Source organism: Chelonia mydas, chromosome 7 (assembly GCF_015237465.2).
Source record: "Chelonia mydas isolate rCheMyd1 chromosome 7, rCheMyd1.pri.v2, whole genome shotgun sequence".
Lineage (NCBI taxonomy): Eukaryota > Metazoa > Chordata > Testudines > Cheloniidae > Chelonia > Chelonia mydas.
The window spans coordinates 114853331-114868787 of NC_057853.1; the positions used below are offsets into that span (position 1 = coordinate 114853331).

Consider the following 15457-nt stretch of genomic DNA (forward strand, 5'->3'; position numbering starts at 1 on the left):
TTACAACACCATGAAATTTCAGATTTAAATAGCTGAAATCATAAAATTTATTATTTTTAAAATCCTGACTGTGAAACTGACCAAAATGGACTGTGAATTTGGTGGGGTGCTAATCATCACCTATAGCTTTCCCACCCCTTCCTTCTTTAGCGTGAAATTCTTCCCTATGCAGAGAGCCCATTCAAGGCCTATGCAACACTTAAATGCCACTTATATCTCCCATGGCATATGAAGAAATAAAAATCTTGTTTAAATTACTGGCTAGTCCATATGTTAAAATTTGACACACACATTACAATTAAGTTTAGATATGGACTGAAACTATGTTTAAGCACAGCTCCTTTTAACTATATCATAGTTTTGTCACGGAGGTCATGGATTCTGTGACTTTCCAGGACCTCCAGTGATTTCTGCAGCGGCTGGTGTGGCTGGCCCGGGGGCCACCTGAGCAGTTCAGGCAGCCCCTGGGCCAGCCACACCAGCTGCTGCTGGGGCAGTCTCGGGCCACCATGCCTGCCTCCCCCAGTAGCAGCAGGAGTTTGGGTGTGGGAGGGTGTTGGGGGCTCCGGGCAGCGCTTACCTCAGGGGTCTCCCCGGAAGCGGTGACACGTCTCTCCCTCAGCTCCTAGCTGATGGCTCCGCGCGCAGGCACTGCCCCCGCAGATCCCATTGGCTGCAGTTCCTGGCCAATGGGGGCTGCAGACCTGGTGCTCAGGGCAGAGACAGCATGCAGAGCCATCTGGCCACGCCTCCTTCGGGGGGGGGGGGGGGAAGAGCCGCAAGAAGCTGGGTAGGGAGCCTGCCGGCCCCGCCAAACCCCCCAGCAGGGATCCCGGGCTGCGCACCACTGGCCCCCCCAGAGCACCCGTGGCACCTCTGGGCCACACCCCCACCCAAGATTTAGTTAGGGGTATATAGTACAAGTCACGGACTTGTCACGGGCCGTACATTTTTGTTTACTGCCTGTGATCTGTCCCTGACTTTTACTAAAAATACCCATGACTAAAATGTAGCCTTAATCATAGCTAGGTCTTTTTGGTTCTAGCTACATGATTCATGGAAAATACTCAATCAGACCCCATATTTATGAATACACACATTTCATTGAACGCGCAAGGCATTCTGTATTGTTTAGAAAGTATGCCAACCCAGAATATCCATCTACAAATCTCTTTGCTTCAAAGTAGCACATTCTTTAGTTACAAGTGTGTATATCTTGTATTCTATATAGTAAGGGAAAGGGCTAAGTTGATCCAGAGTGTAACTCCACTGAAGCCTAGTGGATGATTTTGGTCAAACATGTCTTTTGCCAATGAAAAACCTGATATCTTAAAACAGTCCTTCTCTTCTATATATTCTTTCCTTGTTATAATTTCTTTGTATGCTATTGGTATATCCTGCTTCATATACATTAATGAAATACAATTTCCAGCCGTTTAGTAAGATAACTAACTTTAAAAAAACTCCTAGCAAATAGCCTTATCGATCTTTTGAGGAAAGATACTGCGTAAATAAAAGTACACGGGACTGGATATAAGGCCAGCTCTTACTTTCTTCAGCTGTTCTTTTCTTCATTGCTGAAGTCTTGTATTTCACATAAACAGATCTTATCTTCTTTCATTCCATAATTATAATCTCTCAAGTGGAGAAAAACAAATTACAACATCCTAACCCAAATGTTTTATTTAACCTAGACACAATCTTGAAGTAGTATGTTGAATTTATTAGGAAGCCACCTCACAAAGACCCTATAAACTATGACCACACTGGATAAAGTTAGGCTCAGTTTACTTTTGGATCATCTTTGTTCTGAGAATTTTTACAGTGGGAAGAGAAAGACTCGTGCTTTATTCATTTTATTTGGAATACTACAGGTCTTAAACTGCTGTTGAACGTTTATCTGGCAGCCTCACTCAGAGAGCTCAAAGAAGTCATACTCCAGATGCAACATGTCATCATGGGTGAAGCCCCTAGAAAGTTTAAACTTGGCAGAAAGGTTAATTATTTGGGTCTACATACTAACCACGTCACACTCTTCACTAATACTGACCAAGTGCGATATGGTGAATTATTAGCTAAAATCTCCTACATCAAAGCTGTAGCAATAGCATGTCACTTTGGAGCTTATGGAAGAATTGATCCTGGATGTGGGCTGGGGAAGACAAGTACACCCATATAGAGTAATACAATTCATTTTAGGCAACTATTTCTTTTAGTCTATTTTAATTACAGACATTCCATCTTAATTAAATACAAGATTGTTTATGGTCCACATCCTGGCTAATTAGTGAATAACTACAGTCAACACTAAGTATATCCCCTAAAGATTAAGAGAATAAACTTGAAATGTCAGATACACCTTGTCATATGAATTTTAGAATATAATTTTAAATAAGAGAAAGACACCCAGCTAACAGGACATTATAATACATAGTCTCAGTGAATATATGACAGCACAACGGCACACTAACTGCTCCAAAGTAACCGCTATGGTCTTGCATATCTATGTGATAAACCTCCCCACATAGTAAATGATTAGAGCTGTTGTGCCCACGGAAACCACTATGGTCTACAGTAGTAAGTCACAATATTTTCATAGGATGGACTACATCTTGGAGAGATTGTCTAAAAGACTTCTTTTTACTTCCTAAAATCATTTTTCTGCCATAAGCGACTGAACACACAGCCTCCAGTAACTACATCAACCACTTATATAGAAAATACAGCAACACGTAACCAGCAAGCTGTCTACTAACAAGTATTTTGTGGACCACATCTGGGGAACTGCTGATCTACAGCGTTAAACAATCCCCTTTTAGGAGAAATATCTTTTTAAAAAACCCCAAAAGACTGGCAGGTAGCTCATAATTGCTCTGAAGAAGCCATCAAATGTGGTGCACTCCTGCAGTCTCTAAATACGCACTTTAATGACAGTTTGTATTTGCTTCTAAATATGCGCTTTGCATTACATGGCTTCTAGGGCACATGGACACATTATGGTATAGAAAGCAAATGCTACTTATCCAATTTGATCCTCAGTTACAAGTAATCAAGTCAAATGGAAACTCTGCGCACATGGAAAGAGGACACTGGAAGGGGAACAAAAATAGAAACTTTGTAGTTTGTTTTAAAGCCTGTGAAAGTTGTTCAGTTTCTGTTCACATTATAAACCCCAAAACATATTCAAAGAACTATAATAAAATAATATTAAGGGGCTGAAAAACTGGAAAAAAGAACTAGAGAATTCAGGGTTAAGCATGCAATTACAATTGCCTCAGTGAGAGCAGATATTGTAACTGATCTTTTCCCACATCAGGGGACCTAAGAACAGGTCAGATTGTTCAGCATCTTAACTACAATACTGGCTGTGGACAAAATAAAAACTGAGAAACAGCTTCAGCATTAATTCTATTTCTAAAAAAGAAACTGAGTACTTGTGGCACCTTAGAGACTAACAAATTTAAATCTGTTAGTCTCTAAGGTGCCACAAGTACTCCTTTTCTTTTTGCGGATACAGACTAACACGGCTGCTACTCTGAATTATATTTCTATCACTTTAAGACAAATGCAATATTATTTTAACAGTTGTTGTACATGTATTTAAGAAGAAACTATCAGAGACCCCAATATAGGACATAAATTTTAAACCATTACAAGATACTGGAAAATATACTCTGGGTTTTAAGTGTCAATCCACAACTCTGTTGCAGAGAATTTTTAAACCACCACCACGAATTTATAGCCTCTATTTATGTACAGCCTTATAGAGCTCTGCTCCTGCAAAGACAGCAAGACTAAAAGTTAAAAGGCAGCGATTAACTATAAAATTTGCATATGTATCCTACATAACTTTCTCAAAGTGTTTGCAGCTGCTGTTTTCATCTACAGAACAGTGATATGAAACACTTAACATTTTAAAAATTGTGCAAGAGCCAAGATCAACGGGACACAAAGACTTAAATGCAAAAACATTTACAACCAAGTATATGAAAATCAGTTCCTCCTGATTTCCCCTCTGAAAGAGCTGATAGTGACTCTAACACCTTAAGCATAATACAGAATGCTAATCCCTGCTTTAATGTAGTGAGGTCACTAGTAGTGCAGGAAAAACAGAAATTTGGTTTGGGATGGTGTAGTGAGGTAGACTGGCCCTCCCCAGACACAGAGGAAGAGGGTCGCTCCACCCCCTTGTGGGCAGAACCCTATCCCCTATCTCTGCCCTCCCAGAAGCGAAGGGGCAGGGCTAGGAATATAAAGGCGGGACCTGGAAGCTCAGTGGGCAGCCAGCCCCTGGAGGAGACAGATGTTTCCTCTGAGCTCTCGCACTGGGAGATGGCAACAGGCCCATGGAGTGCAGGCGACTGGCCCGGACCTCCTGGACCCTGGACTGACCTGATCCTGGGGGAAGCAGACCACTGGCCTGGGTCACCCGGACGAGCTTCTGCTGGCAACTGAGGCCCCTGCAGATCACCTTACCTCACCGGACCAGCGGGTACCATTAGAGGGGGAGTGTGAAAGTGGCCCAGGGGTAGTAGACCCCTGTTGGGCTGCAACACTGGCAGAGGGTGAGTCAGTGTGTTGCAGCTTGGATCCCCGCTGATGAGGTGGCAGACCCCTCCGCCACCTTTAGGGCCCTGGGCCAGGACGCAGTGGAGTGGGAGGGCCTGCAGTTCCCCCTTCCACCCAAGTAGTGGGTGGCAATCTCCCCCTCCCTCAGGCTAGCTGAAGGAAAGCCTGAGGTAACTGACTATGGGTACAGGCCCAATCTGAGTACTGTTTCCTGCCCAGCTCTGAACCAGAGCCTGGGCTCGTTAACTATTTGCAGCCCCACCTGAGTACAGGTGGAGCGGAGAGACCTTGCTTACTGACCCGCTCTGAACCAGAGTCTAGCCTAACTGACTATTTGCAGCTCCACCTGAGTGCAGGCTTGAGTCAAAGGACTGCAGCTTGCCCTGAGCAAGGGGCTGGACTATGGACTCTAGCTCGCCACTGCAGCGAGAAGCTGGGCAAAGGACTGCCAGTTTCCCTGGAATGGGGGAGACAACAGAGTTGGGGCAAAGCCGCAGGGCTGTGCCCTGAAGTAGACGCTGAGGTCCGGGAGTGACACAGGCCCCCCGAGACAGAGGAAACTGCAGAGCAGACAATGGGTGAGACACCACCTGCAAAGGGCACTCCAGAGCCTTACAGAGCTAATTCCCAGAGCAGCCAGCAGGAGGCACCGTGGTGGTGCGCACAACCTGTTACAGATGGTAAAAGGCCTTTAAAATGTATTTTTGTAATTTTAAAGCTTGTGCATATTGTAAATGATTTGGGACCTCAAACAGACTATTTTATTTATTTTGTAAACATCTGTCACCATAGCAGTGAGGCACTCGTTTAGAGTCAAAGAAACATTAAATTCAATAAAATAAGGACAACCAAACAACACACTAAAATGTTACACCAAACAAATTTGTCTTGCACTGCACCCTGAAGACTGTTAGACTCCAGGTCCAATGAGCCAAACGGAATATGAGAGGAAAAATTCATCTGTTAACTAACTCGGAATGCGGTCTGCCCTGGAGCAAAACATCTTGCATTTGTTGTTCAGGTTGGTAGCAAACAAAGTCTATTTCTGGGTAACCCAACTGATAGAAGATCTGGAGGAGGATGTCCCGATTGACCACTCATGGTGGTCTGTAAAATTCCTGCTGAGGGAATCTGCAATGGTGTCCCTCACTTCTGGAAAATGGAAAGCTCTCAGAGCAACTTTGTTTCTTATGCATAGGTTCCACAGATGAACAGCCTCCCGATACAGCTGAGTTGATCTTGCATTCCCCTGCTTGTGGAGATAAAATTTGGCAATGGTATTGTCTGTAAGGACTTGCACAACCTGGTTGTTGATGGGAGACAAACAGCTCACAGGCCTGATGAAGTGCATGGAACTCAAACCTGTTTATGTGCAGTGAGACATCCTGGGGTGACCACAGAGCTTGTGCAGAAAGGCAGCAGAGGTGGGCTACCCAGCCTTTGGTAGACACATCTGTAACCAGAGTCATAGCTTGGCTCTGGAGATAGAAAAGGGACACTTTGCGCATGTTGCAAGGGTTCAGCCACCAGTTCAGAGGCTGAAGCACTCATGCAGGTACACAAACCAGCATGCCCACAGGATGACTGGTCAGACAATAGACCAAACAAAGCCAGGCCCATAGACAGCGAAGGTGAAGATTGGCATGTGGAATTATGTACCTGCATGAGGCCATGTGGCCTGACAGCTATATATAGGAACAAACTGTTGTCATTGGGTTGGACTTCAGGCCTTCGGATAGAGTGACTGAACTAAAACCTGTCCATTGGAAAATAAACTATTGTGGTTATGGTGTCAAGGTTTGCTCCTATGAACGTTATACGCTGCGTCGGCTGTAACTTTTTGTCCAAATTCAGTTTCAGGCCTAGATGAGAGAACAGCTGTCTGATAATGAAGATACTGCTGTAAACTTCATAGATTCTATAAGGCCAGAGGGGACTATAATGCCCATCTAGTCTGATCTCCGATATAGCACAAGCCAAAGAACTTCCCCAAAATAATTCCGAGAGCAGATCTTTTAGAAAAACATCCGTCAATTTAAAAGTTGTCAGTGATGGAAAATTCACCACAGCCCTTGCTAAGGCTAAGTTGTTCCAATAGTTTATCGCTCTCATGGTTACAAATTTACCCCTTATTTCCACTGTAAATTTGTCAATCCTCAACTTCCAGCCATTGGACATTGTTATATACCTTTCTCTGCTAGACTGAAGAGCCTATCATTAAATATTTGTTCTTCATGTAGGTACTTATAGACTGTAATTGATTCACCGCTTAATTGTCTCTTTGTCAAGCAAAATAGATCAAGCTCCTTGAGTCTATCATTGTAAGGCATGGTTTGTAATACTTTAATTATTCTTGTGGCTCTTCACTTTAGCAACATCCTTCTTAAATTGTTGATACCAGAACTGGCCAGAATATTCCAGCAGCAGTCACACTAGTGCCAAATACAGAGGGAAAATAACCTCTCTACTCCTGCTCAAGATTCCCCTGCTTATGCATCCCAGGATTGCATTTGCCCTTTTGGCGACAGCATCACCCTGGGAGCTCATTTTCAGTGATTAGCCACCAGAACCCCCAAATCTTTTTCAGAGTCACTACTTCCCAAGATTGAGTCCATCATAAGTATGTCCTACATTCTTTGTTTCTAGAAGTATACATTTATGAGTTTTAATATGGCTACTGTTTGCTTGAGCTCTGCTCACTAAGTTTGCTCTGAATCAGTGACCTGTCCTCTTCATTACTTAAACACTCCTCCAGTTTGTGTGTTTGCAAACTTTCAGCGATGGATTATGTTTTTGTCCAAGTTATTAGTAAACATGTTAAATAGGAGAGGGCCAAGAATCAATCCCCGCAGGACCCCACTAAAAACACTCACCACCTAATGATGATTCCCCATTTCTAGTTACATCATGAGACCTATCCGATAGCCAGCTTTTAATCCATTTAATGAGTGTCACATTAATTTTAACTGTTCTATTTTTAAAATCAAAATGTCATGTGGTATTAAGTCAAAAGCCTTACAGAAGTTTAAGTATTACATCAACACGATCACTTTTATCAACAAAACATATAAACTCATCAAAAAAAGACTGGGTTCTGACATTAGCCAATCATCCAGGTAAGGAAAAATGTGGACACTTGGGCAGCGCAGGTAGGCCACTACTACCGCCAGGCATTTTGTGAAGACCCTTGGGGCTGACAACAGGCCATAGGGGAGCACCGTGTATGGTTAGTAGATATCTCCTGCCATAAAGCAACAGTACTTCTTGTGGCCAGAATGTATTGTCACATGGAAGCATGCATCTTGGAAATTAAGGGCAGCATACCAATCTTCACGCTCCAGGGAAGGGATAATGGAAACAAGGGTAACCATCTTGAACTGCTAAATTAAGTTCAACTTCCTGAGGTCTAAAAATTGGACATAGGCCACCAGACTTTGCTAATTTGGAAGTAACAGAAGTAGAATCCTTTCCTTCTGTGATGCCAGGAACCTCTATCATTCCCAATTTCAGAAAATATTGTACTTCTATAAGCAACATGGTCTTGTGAGGTGGGTCCCCAAAGAGGGACAGGTAAGGTGGGTTGGAGAAAGGAAGAGAGGTGTCCTGGATAACATGACCCCTCCTTTATAGTGCTGAGCACCCACTTGTCTAATGTTATTTCATTCCAAACACTGTAAAAGAGCGATATGGGTATTCCAAAATCTGGGATAAGGAGTGAGATTTAGTATGCTGATCTCAAGGAGGCATTCAAAATGACTGCTCAGAGGTGGTCAATGTTTGGTGAGAAGGGCCTGATTTAAGACGAAGCGGTCTTGCAACATCAAGAAGGCCTATATTGTCTTAGTATAGTCCTGGAATTTCTGATGAACATGTGATCTGTAGGACAGCTGAGGTCTAAAACGCTTCCCCTCTTTGAGCTTGGGATGTAAACCCCAAGACATCTCAAAGTTGCCCAGGAGTCCTTCAGGGCATACATCGCATGGTCAGTCTTTTGAGAGAACAACTTAGACTCCTCAAGTGGCAAGTCCTTGCTTGTAATTTGCTAGTGCCTACAGGCAAGAAGAATGTCTCATGGCAATGACAGTACCCATGGACCATGAAGCCAAATCAGTTGTGTTTGACATAAGGTGCCTTTTGCAGACAAGAGTAATAAGCTGTTCCTTATACGCCTCTGGCAGTTTGTCTGCAAGCTTTGCTAATGCTGTAAAATTAACAACCCTGTATTTGGAAAGTTTGATAGTTAGCCACATTCATTTGCAGAGTACCTATGAGGTAAGCTTTCCTGCCATACATATCCAGTCTCTTCAGCTCTGTATCTTTAGGAGGGGCTCTGGGATGTGATAGGTGGGAGCGGTCATTGGCAGCCGTGGCCACCAATGAGTTGAGGACGTGTGAAAAAATAATGTAAATTCTATTGAGCGACTTGGCAGCATCTGTGTGATCTCTTGGCTGTACGTTGTATAGAGGCTAGAGTCTGCCACCAGGGTTCTTGCCAGCTCCAACAGGGCATTATTAATGGGAAGGGCAACCCTTCCTAGAGTGGAGGTTTGTAAAATATTGAGGTGATTATGCAGATTTTCTTGAATGAGCTCCACCTGTATTCCTAAAGAAGTGGCAACTCCTCTCACTAGGTTCTGGAAGATCTCAAAGTCATCCAAGTCCACCTGCAGAGAACAGCCTCATGTGGAGAGGAAGAATTATGTGGACAGACATCCAGGGGTTCCTCCAGTATCTCACCATCCTCAATAGGGTCCAAACCCATGGGAAGGGAAACAATCAGTGGAGTTTGGTAAGAGGTTTCTTGGCCTGGAGACTGGGGACCTTCCTTCTGATAGGAGATCTCAACTCTTTTGGAATGGGCCAAGACCAGTATGGCAAGAGGGATACTCTCCAGTTGAGTCCCCCACAATGTAGCGTACCATCTTGTGGCTTCCGTGTAGGAAGATCATTCAAAGTCCTTACAACCTGTGCCCTGTCATGTCTATAAGTTGATCTGAAAAATCAGGATGGTGACATGTGCCCCTCAAGTTCCAAGTCTGAAGAGGAAAGTTAGAATTCCTCCTCAGGAAACAGAGGGGCTGTTCCTATATGTGAAGGTTTTGATGGGGAGCCACCCTCGGGTATGTATATAGTATAGGACAAGGAGATCTGAAAGCCAATGAGGTAATCACTACTATCAGTGTTGAAGCCAACTGCACTGACGACACTGAAGACTTCAGTGGTACTGATCACACTGATGCGTCAGGTATGGGAAAAACACCAGCAGTGCCAGAAGTGTCTGCATCGAGGGTGTTGGGTGCGTCAACTGTACTGAGAGCACCAGCAGTGCCTCAGCTGGCATTTTTTGTTGGTTTGGAATCAGTCGCCTTCTGTCACTTCACATTCAGGATCCAGTTCTGATGCAGGATACAAGGTGTCCTTTATTAGGTGAACTTTTAGGTGGTAGGCCCTCTGCTTTTTTGTTCTAGTAGGGAAGGATTAATGTACAAATTGTATATTGGTCCCTCACATGTTCTTCCCCAGGTAGTTTACGTAGCTGTTTTGCCTGTCCATGACAGGGGTAACTGCCCTGAACATAGCACACTGCTTGAAAGCTGGATTTTTGGGTTTTTTTTAAACTAGTAAATCGCTAGATATCTACACAGAGCACTAAACTAACTAAAACACTAAGAACTATCTAAACTAGATAAAGTTTTTCATAAAACATTGGCTAACTGAAGCAAACAGCTATGGGAAGCTCTGACTTTCACCACAGGTGGGGAGAAGGAACAGAGGGAGGTAGTGGAGATGCCTGTTTTATGACACTGGCTCAATGCACTAGGAGAGCAGAGGGACACGTGCCACCTAGTAGTACTGCTGGCAGAAATCTCCTAGTCAGTTGGACTTGGCACTCATACACCTGAAGGGGAATGTATACGTGCACAATCACTTGAAGGAAAACTTAGGACTAGACTTGATTAAGCACTCAATAGCCAGCAATTTGTGTAGCTGCACCAGTGTTAACGCTGAAGTATAAACAAGGGCAAGCTGAGGTTTACACCAATTAAGCCAATCAGAGTTTACTTCAAATACAGTGCAACTGAGCTGATCAGCACAAACCCCTGCACATTCTTTTCTATATTGAGGGTCAGCATTGATGCAGCAGCAACAACGATTGCTGGCCACTAATTGTGGAAATGAGGCTATTCTGGAATGTAGACAAGGCATATGTGATCATACTCACATTTACTCAAGTGTTTCTGAAATACGTAATAGGTTAGTGTCTTTTTTCCTTAAAAAAAAAAAAGTTAAGTCAGCCTTAAGATCATACGTTGCAACACCACCAGATCCTCCGTATCACCCCACACATGATTGATATATTATTCTACTGCAAAAAGTGAATAAATACACCACTGGAATACTGAAACAAAGCTAGAGAAAGAGTCTATAAACCAGTGCTGCAGAAAACCAAGAACTGAGAGGCATCCAGCTGTAAGTGACTTAATCTACTGAACAATGCTTACAAAAATGACATCATTTTAGGCTCAGAGGCCAAGATATTTAACTAAAACAAATATTTAAGCTAATTCCACTTTTAGTAGTTAAACACAAACTTCTCCACACACAGCTATTGGTCAGTAGTAAAAACATAAATCCTCGTTTTATGAAAATTGCATAACTGTTACTGATAAACCTGTTTTGACAAAAGGAAACACAAAAAGCTGTATGTTTGTAAAACTGCCTTTCTAAATATCAACATTTGCTAAGGAGGTCATTGCTAGTAGCTGCATGTCAATGGGTATGGAGGAAAAAAGCTAAAGAATACAGACTAACTGCCGGTTTAACAGAAAGCTTTAAGGCTTATGACTAAAACTTGGAAAAAAGTAATTTTTTAAACAATTATTTTTCATTCACCACATTCTGTCAATAAGACTGAATAAGCCAGACTGGGTTATAGGTTGAAAAAACAATCCCCAGTCCAATATCATAGCACTGTGCAATTGCATATTAAGTTGCAGTTTCTTTTCTACCGATACAGATTTGTTTTGTAAGTACTGTAATCAAACATAAAATAATTGCTTCTCAGACAGTAAAACCACTAAGCAATTTTTAAATCAAAATATAGTGTGGTAATAATACACGTGGGTCCATTTTTCACCCAATTTAGATAATTATCATAATGTTAGCTAAACATAATACACATTTAAAATTTAAATATTTTCTCCAAAGGGCAAAATTAAGCAATCAGCCACGTTAACAAGTTAATGTGCTCCAGCCTAGAGCTCTGAATCAGCATTTTCTACACACATTGCAGTGTTATTTAGAAATGGTTGGAAACTTAATGTTCAGGATGTAAACAAGGAACTGCTGCAACTAAGGTATCCTTTATATTTGCTTCTTGAGAGTTTCTCTTCATGATTTAAGAATTAAATGAATAAGAGAACACACGTCTGTGTTACTAACCTTGAACAATCCACTAGTATTTACCTGAAAAAAGCCTCAATTTTCTGTCTGGTGAAAATCCAGAACTTTTCCCCACTATAGCAAGCACAGCTCAAGCCTGCATAATTCAATCTTGAAACAGCCTAGTTTTTCTCACCCCCAGGTCAATGAGAAGCTTTACATTGTCATCCTCCTCCTTTTGCCTAGCATGAAACTGCTTTATCTCAGACCAGGAATCTGACCGTGAACGTGATATGGAAGTTTATCTGCTGCCAGAAAACTGCGTCCATGATAGAGTTTTGGAAAGAGGAGGGGGAAAAACACTCTTCAACACTCTCCAGATGCTAGAAAGAAGAGTAATATCAGTGTTTGATTAATTTAAAACCATGAGACATGCCTCCACAAGGTAAGGGAGAAAAGTCAGAACACCCTTACAGTTTAGTGAAACAGCACTTACAGACACAAATTCATCATCTATAATTATAAACCCTACAACCACAAAGGGAACATACTGGAAAAGAATGGGGATGTATAACTAAGACAAGTTCCTTGCCTGAAAGGCTGCCTGCCTTTGGAGAAGCCCTTCCTTACTTCCAAGAATCTACAGGAAGGCACCCCATTCTTCTATCACTCTTCTGGTTCAGCAAAAAAACCCCCAAAAAACGAGGAGTACTTGTGGCAACTTAGAGACTAACAAATTTATTTGGGCATAAGCTTTCATGGGCTAAAACCCACTTCATCGGATAAATGCAGTGGAAAATACAGTAGGAAGAGAAACACACACACATATATACACACGGAGAACACGAAAAAATGGGTGTTGCCATAATAACTATAATGAGACCAATCAGTTAAGGTGGGCTATTATCACCCCACGGGAAAAAAAAAAAAAAAAACCTTTTGTAGGGATAATCAGGATGGCCCATTTCAAACAGCTGACAAGAAGGTGTGAACAACAGTGGGGGGTAGGGGGGAGAGAACTAGCATGGGGAAATAGTTTTTACTTTGTGTAATGATCTGTCCACTCCCAGTCTTTAGTCAAGCCTAATTTAATGGTGTTCAGACTGCAAATTAATTCCAATTCTGCAGTTTCGCATTGGAGTCTGTTTCTGAAGTTTTTTTGCTGGAGAATTGCGACTTTTAGGTCTGAAATTGAGTGGCCAAAGAGATTGGAGTGTTCTCCGACTGGTTTTTGAATGTTATAATTCTTGATGTCTGATTTGTGTCCATTTATTCTTTTGCGTAGAGATTGTCCGGTTTGACCAATGTACATGGCAGAGGGGCATTGTTGGCACATGATGGCATATATCACATTGGTAGATGTGCAGGTGAACGAGCCTCTTATGGTGTGGCTGATGTGATTAGGTCCTATGACTGTGTCCCTTGAATAGATATGTGGACAGAGTTGGCAACAGGCTTTGTTGCAAGGATAGGTTCCTGGGTTAGTGTTTTTGTTGTGTGGTTGCTGGTGAGTATTTGCTTCACGTTGTGGGGCTGTCTATAAGCGAGGACTGGCCTGTCTCCCAAGATCTGTGAGAGTGAGGGATCGTCTTTCAGGATAGGTTGTAGATCCTTGATGATGCGCTAGAGAGGTTTTAGTTGGGGGCTTAAGGTGATGGCTAGTGGCATTTTGTTACTTTCTTTGTTGGGCCTGTCCTGGAGTCGGTGACTTCTGGGTATTCTTCTGTCTCTGTCAATCTGTTTCTTCACTTCAGTAGGTGGGTATTGTAGTTTTAAAAACGCTTGATCGAGATCTTGCGGGTGTCTGTCTCTGTCTGAGGGATTGGAGCAAATGCAGTTGCATCTTAGAGCTTGGCTGTAGACAATGAATCGTGTGATGTGGTCTGGATGAAAACAGGAGGCATGTAGGTAAGTATAGCGGTCAGTAGGTTTCCGGTATAGGGTGGTGGTTATGTGGCCATCTCTTATTAGCACTGTAGTGTCCAGGAAGTGGATCTCTTGTGTGGACTGGTCCAGGCTGAGGTTGATGGTGGGATGGAAATTGTTGAAATCATGGTGGAATTCCTTCTTTTTCATGGGTCCAGATGATGAAGATGTCATCCATGTAGCATAAGTAGAGTAAGAGCGCATTAGGGGATGAGGGCTGAGGAAGCGTTGTTTTAAGTCAGCCATAAAAATGTTGGCATACTGTGGGGCCATTCGGGTACCCATAGCAGTGCAGTAAGTCCCAACTGAAGCAGCTCATAAAAGATTCCAGGACAACACATTCGGACCATTTCATCTTAGCAACCTCCTCCTCCCCCATTCTTGCTCTCACTGGGGATACATCTTGTTTTCGAACAGAGGCTTTGGCTATGAGGAACAAGTGGACACTGGTCATATTAAAAATGGAACACCCTATTGAGTTCTCAAACCTGGACCTGTTGTTCCCTGAACCTTTCCGTCTGACACTCCTTGAAGGAAGGCCATTTGCTAGAGGAGTCCCACTCTCTCTTGTAGTAGGAGTTTGGAATCAGGGTGGGAATCAAACTGGTGGGTTCTTTAAAAAGTGACCTAAAGTGGCTCCTTCAATTGGTAATAAAAACATTAACGAGTGTCTCCTCTGAAGCTTTTCTGATGTGTTGTTTAATTAAAGGCTTCCTCCTTTCTACATAAAATTGAGGTATGGAGGGTGCAAAAATATACATTTTCCAATTTTTCACATTTCTAAAGGAGTAAAATCAGTTTACACATTAGTCAGTGTTGTATTTTTAAAAAGGGGGCATTTCTTATTTATTGCACATAATGGAGAAATGTTGAAATGCATTTTTAACCTGTTAAATGGGACCAATGCCTATACTGCTTTTGTTTCAACAGTGTATATGAATGTCTTATTTTTGCACAATATACACCCCAAATTATATTTCATTTGTGTCTCCAACCCAATATTTAACTACTGTTTACACTTACATCTGGGCAGAGCTCCAATCCTTTGACATAGTTTGTTATAGTAAATAATATAGTTCAACACATTAGCACAATCAGCACAGAAAACTGGGTGGGTGGAAGAGAGATATAAAATCATTTCCATGCACACCACAGGATATGGCTGTGATCATTCTAGCAAATATGGGCTAAGTTACAGAATAATTTCTTCAGCTGAACAGGAAACTAATCTAATAAGTGAAAATACTGGTCTCCTTTTCCATAGAAGATCTCACCACAAAAACAGTTTGTCCTTACAGCATTGTAACAATTCCATCTTTTCAAACTACAATGAAGAAATTGTATGAACACAGGGTGTAACTATGGTGAGAAAAGAATTATCTGTAATGGCATTTCAGAGGTAACAACCCAGAAATGGATGATTTATACTCTATCCTCTTGACCAAAAGGTAGCAGTACAAAAAGGGTTTTATCTTTCTCTGAATCCATCTTCCCGCTCACCATCTATGTTCCTAAGATGAGTCTTATTACATCAACATATTTTTAAAATTCCTCCTTTTGTTTAAAGGGCCAATTCACT

The 15457-nt window shown here is 42.2% G+C and overlaps 1 protein-coding gene across 48 annotated transcripts in view; it reads right to left on the reverse strand.

The window, feature by feature from the left end:
* Positions 1 to 15457, reverse strand: part of ADD3 (adducin 3) — a 202744-nt gene that overhangs the window by 101340 nt on the left and 85947 nt on the right. Inside the window, exon 3 of one of the 48 annotated variants that reach the window (XM_043552431.1) lies at positions 581 to 3089. The exons of 46 other annotated variants lie outside the window; for them this stretch is intronic. The gene's annotated coding sequence lies outside the window, so the exon portion shown is untranslated. Of the gene's footprint in view, positions 1 to 580; positions 3090 to 15457 lie in introns of those variants that run through there. One more of the 48 variants, XM_043552440.1, reaches the window with a different exon arrangement.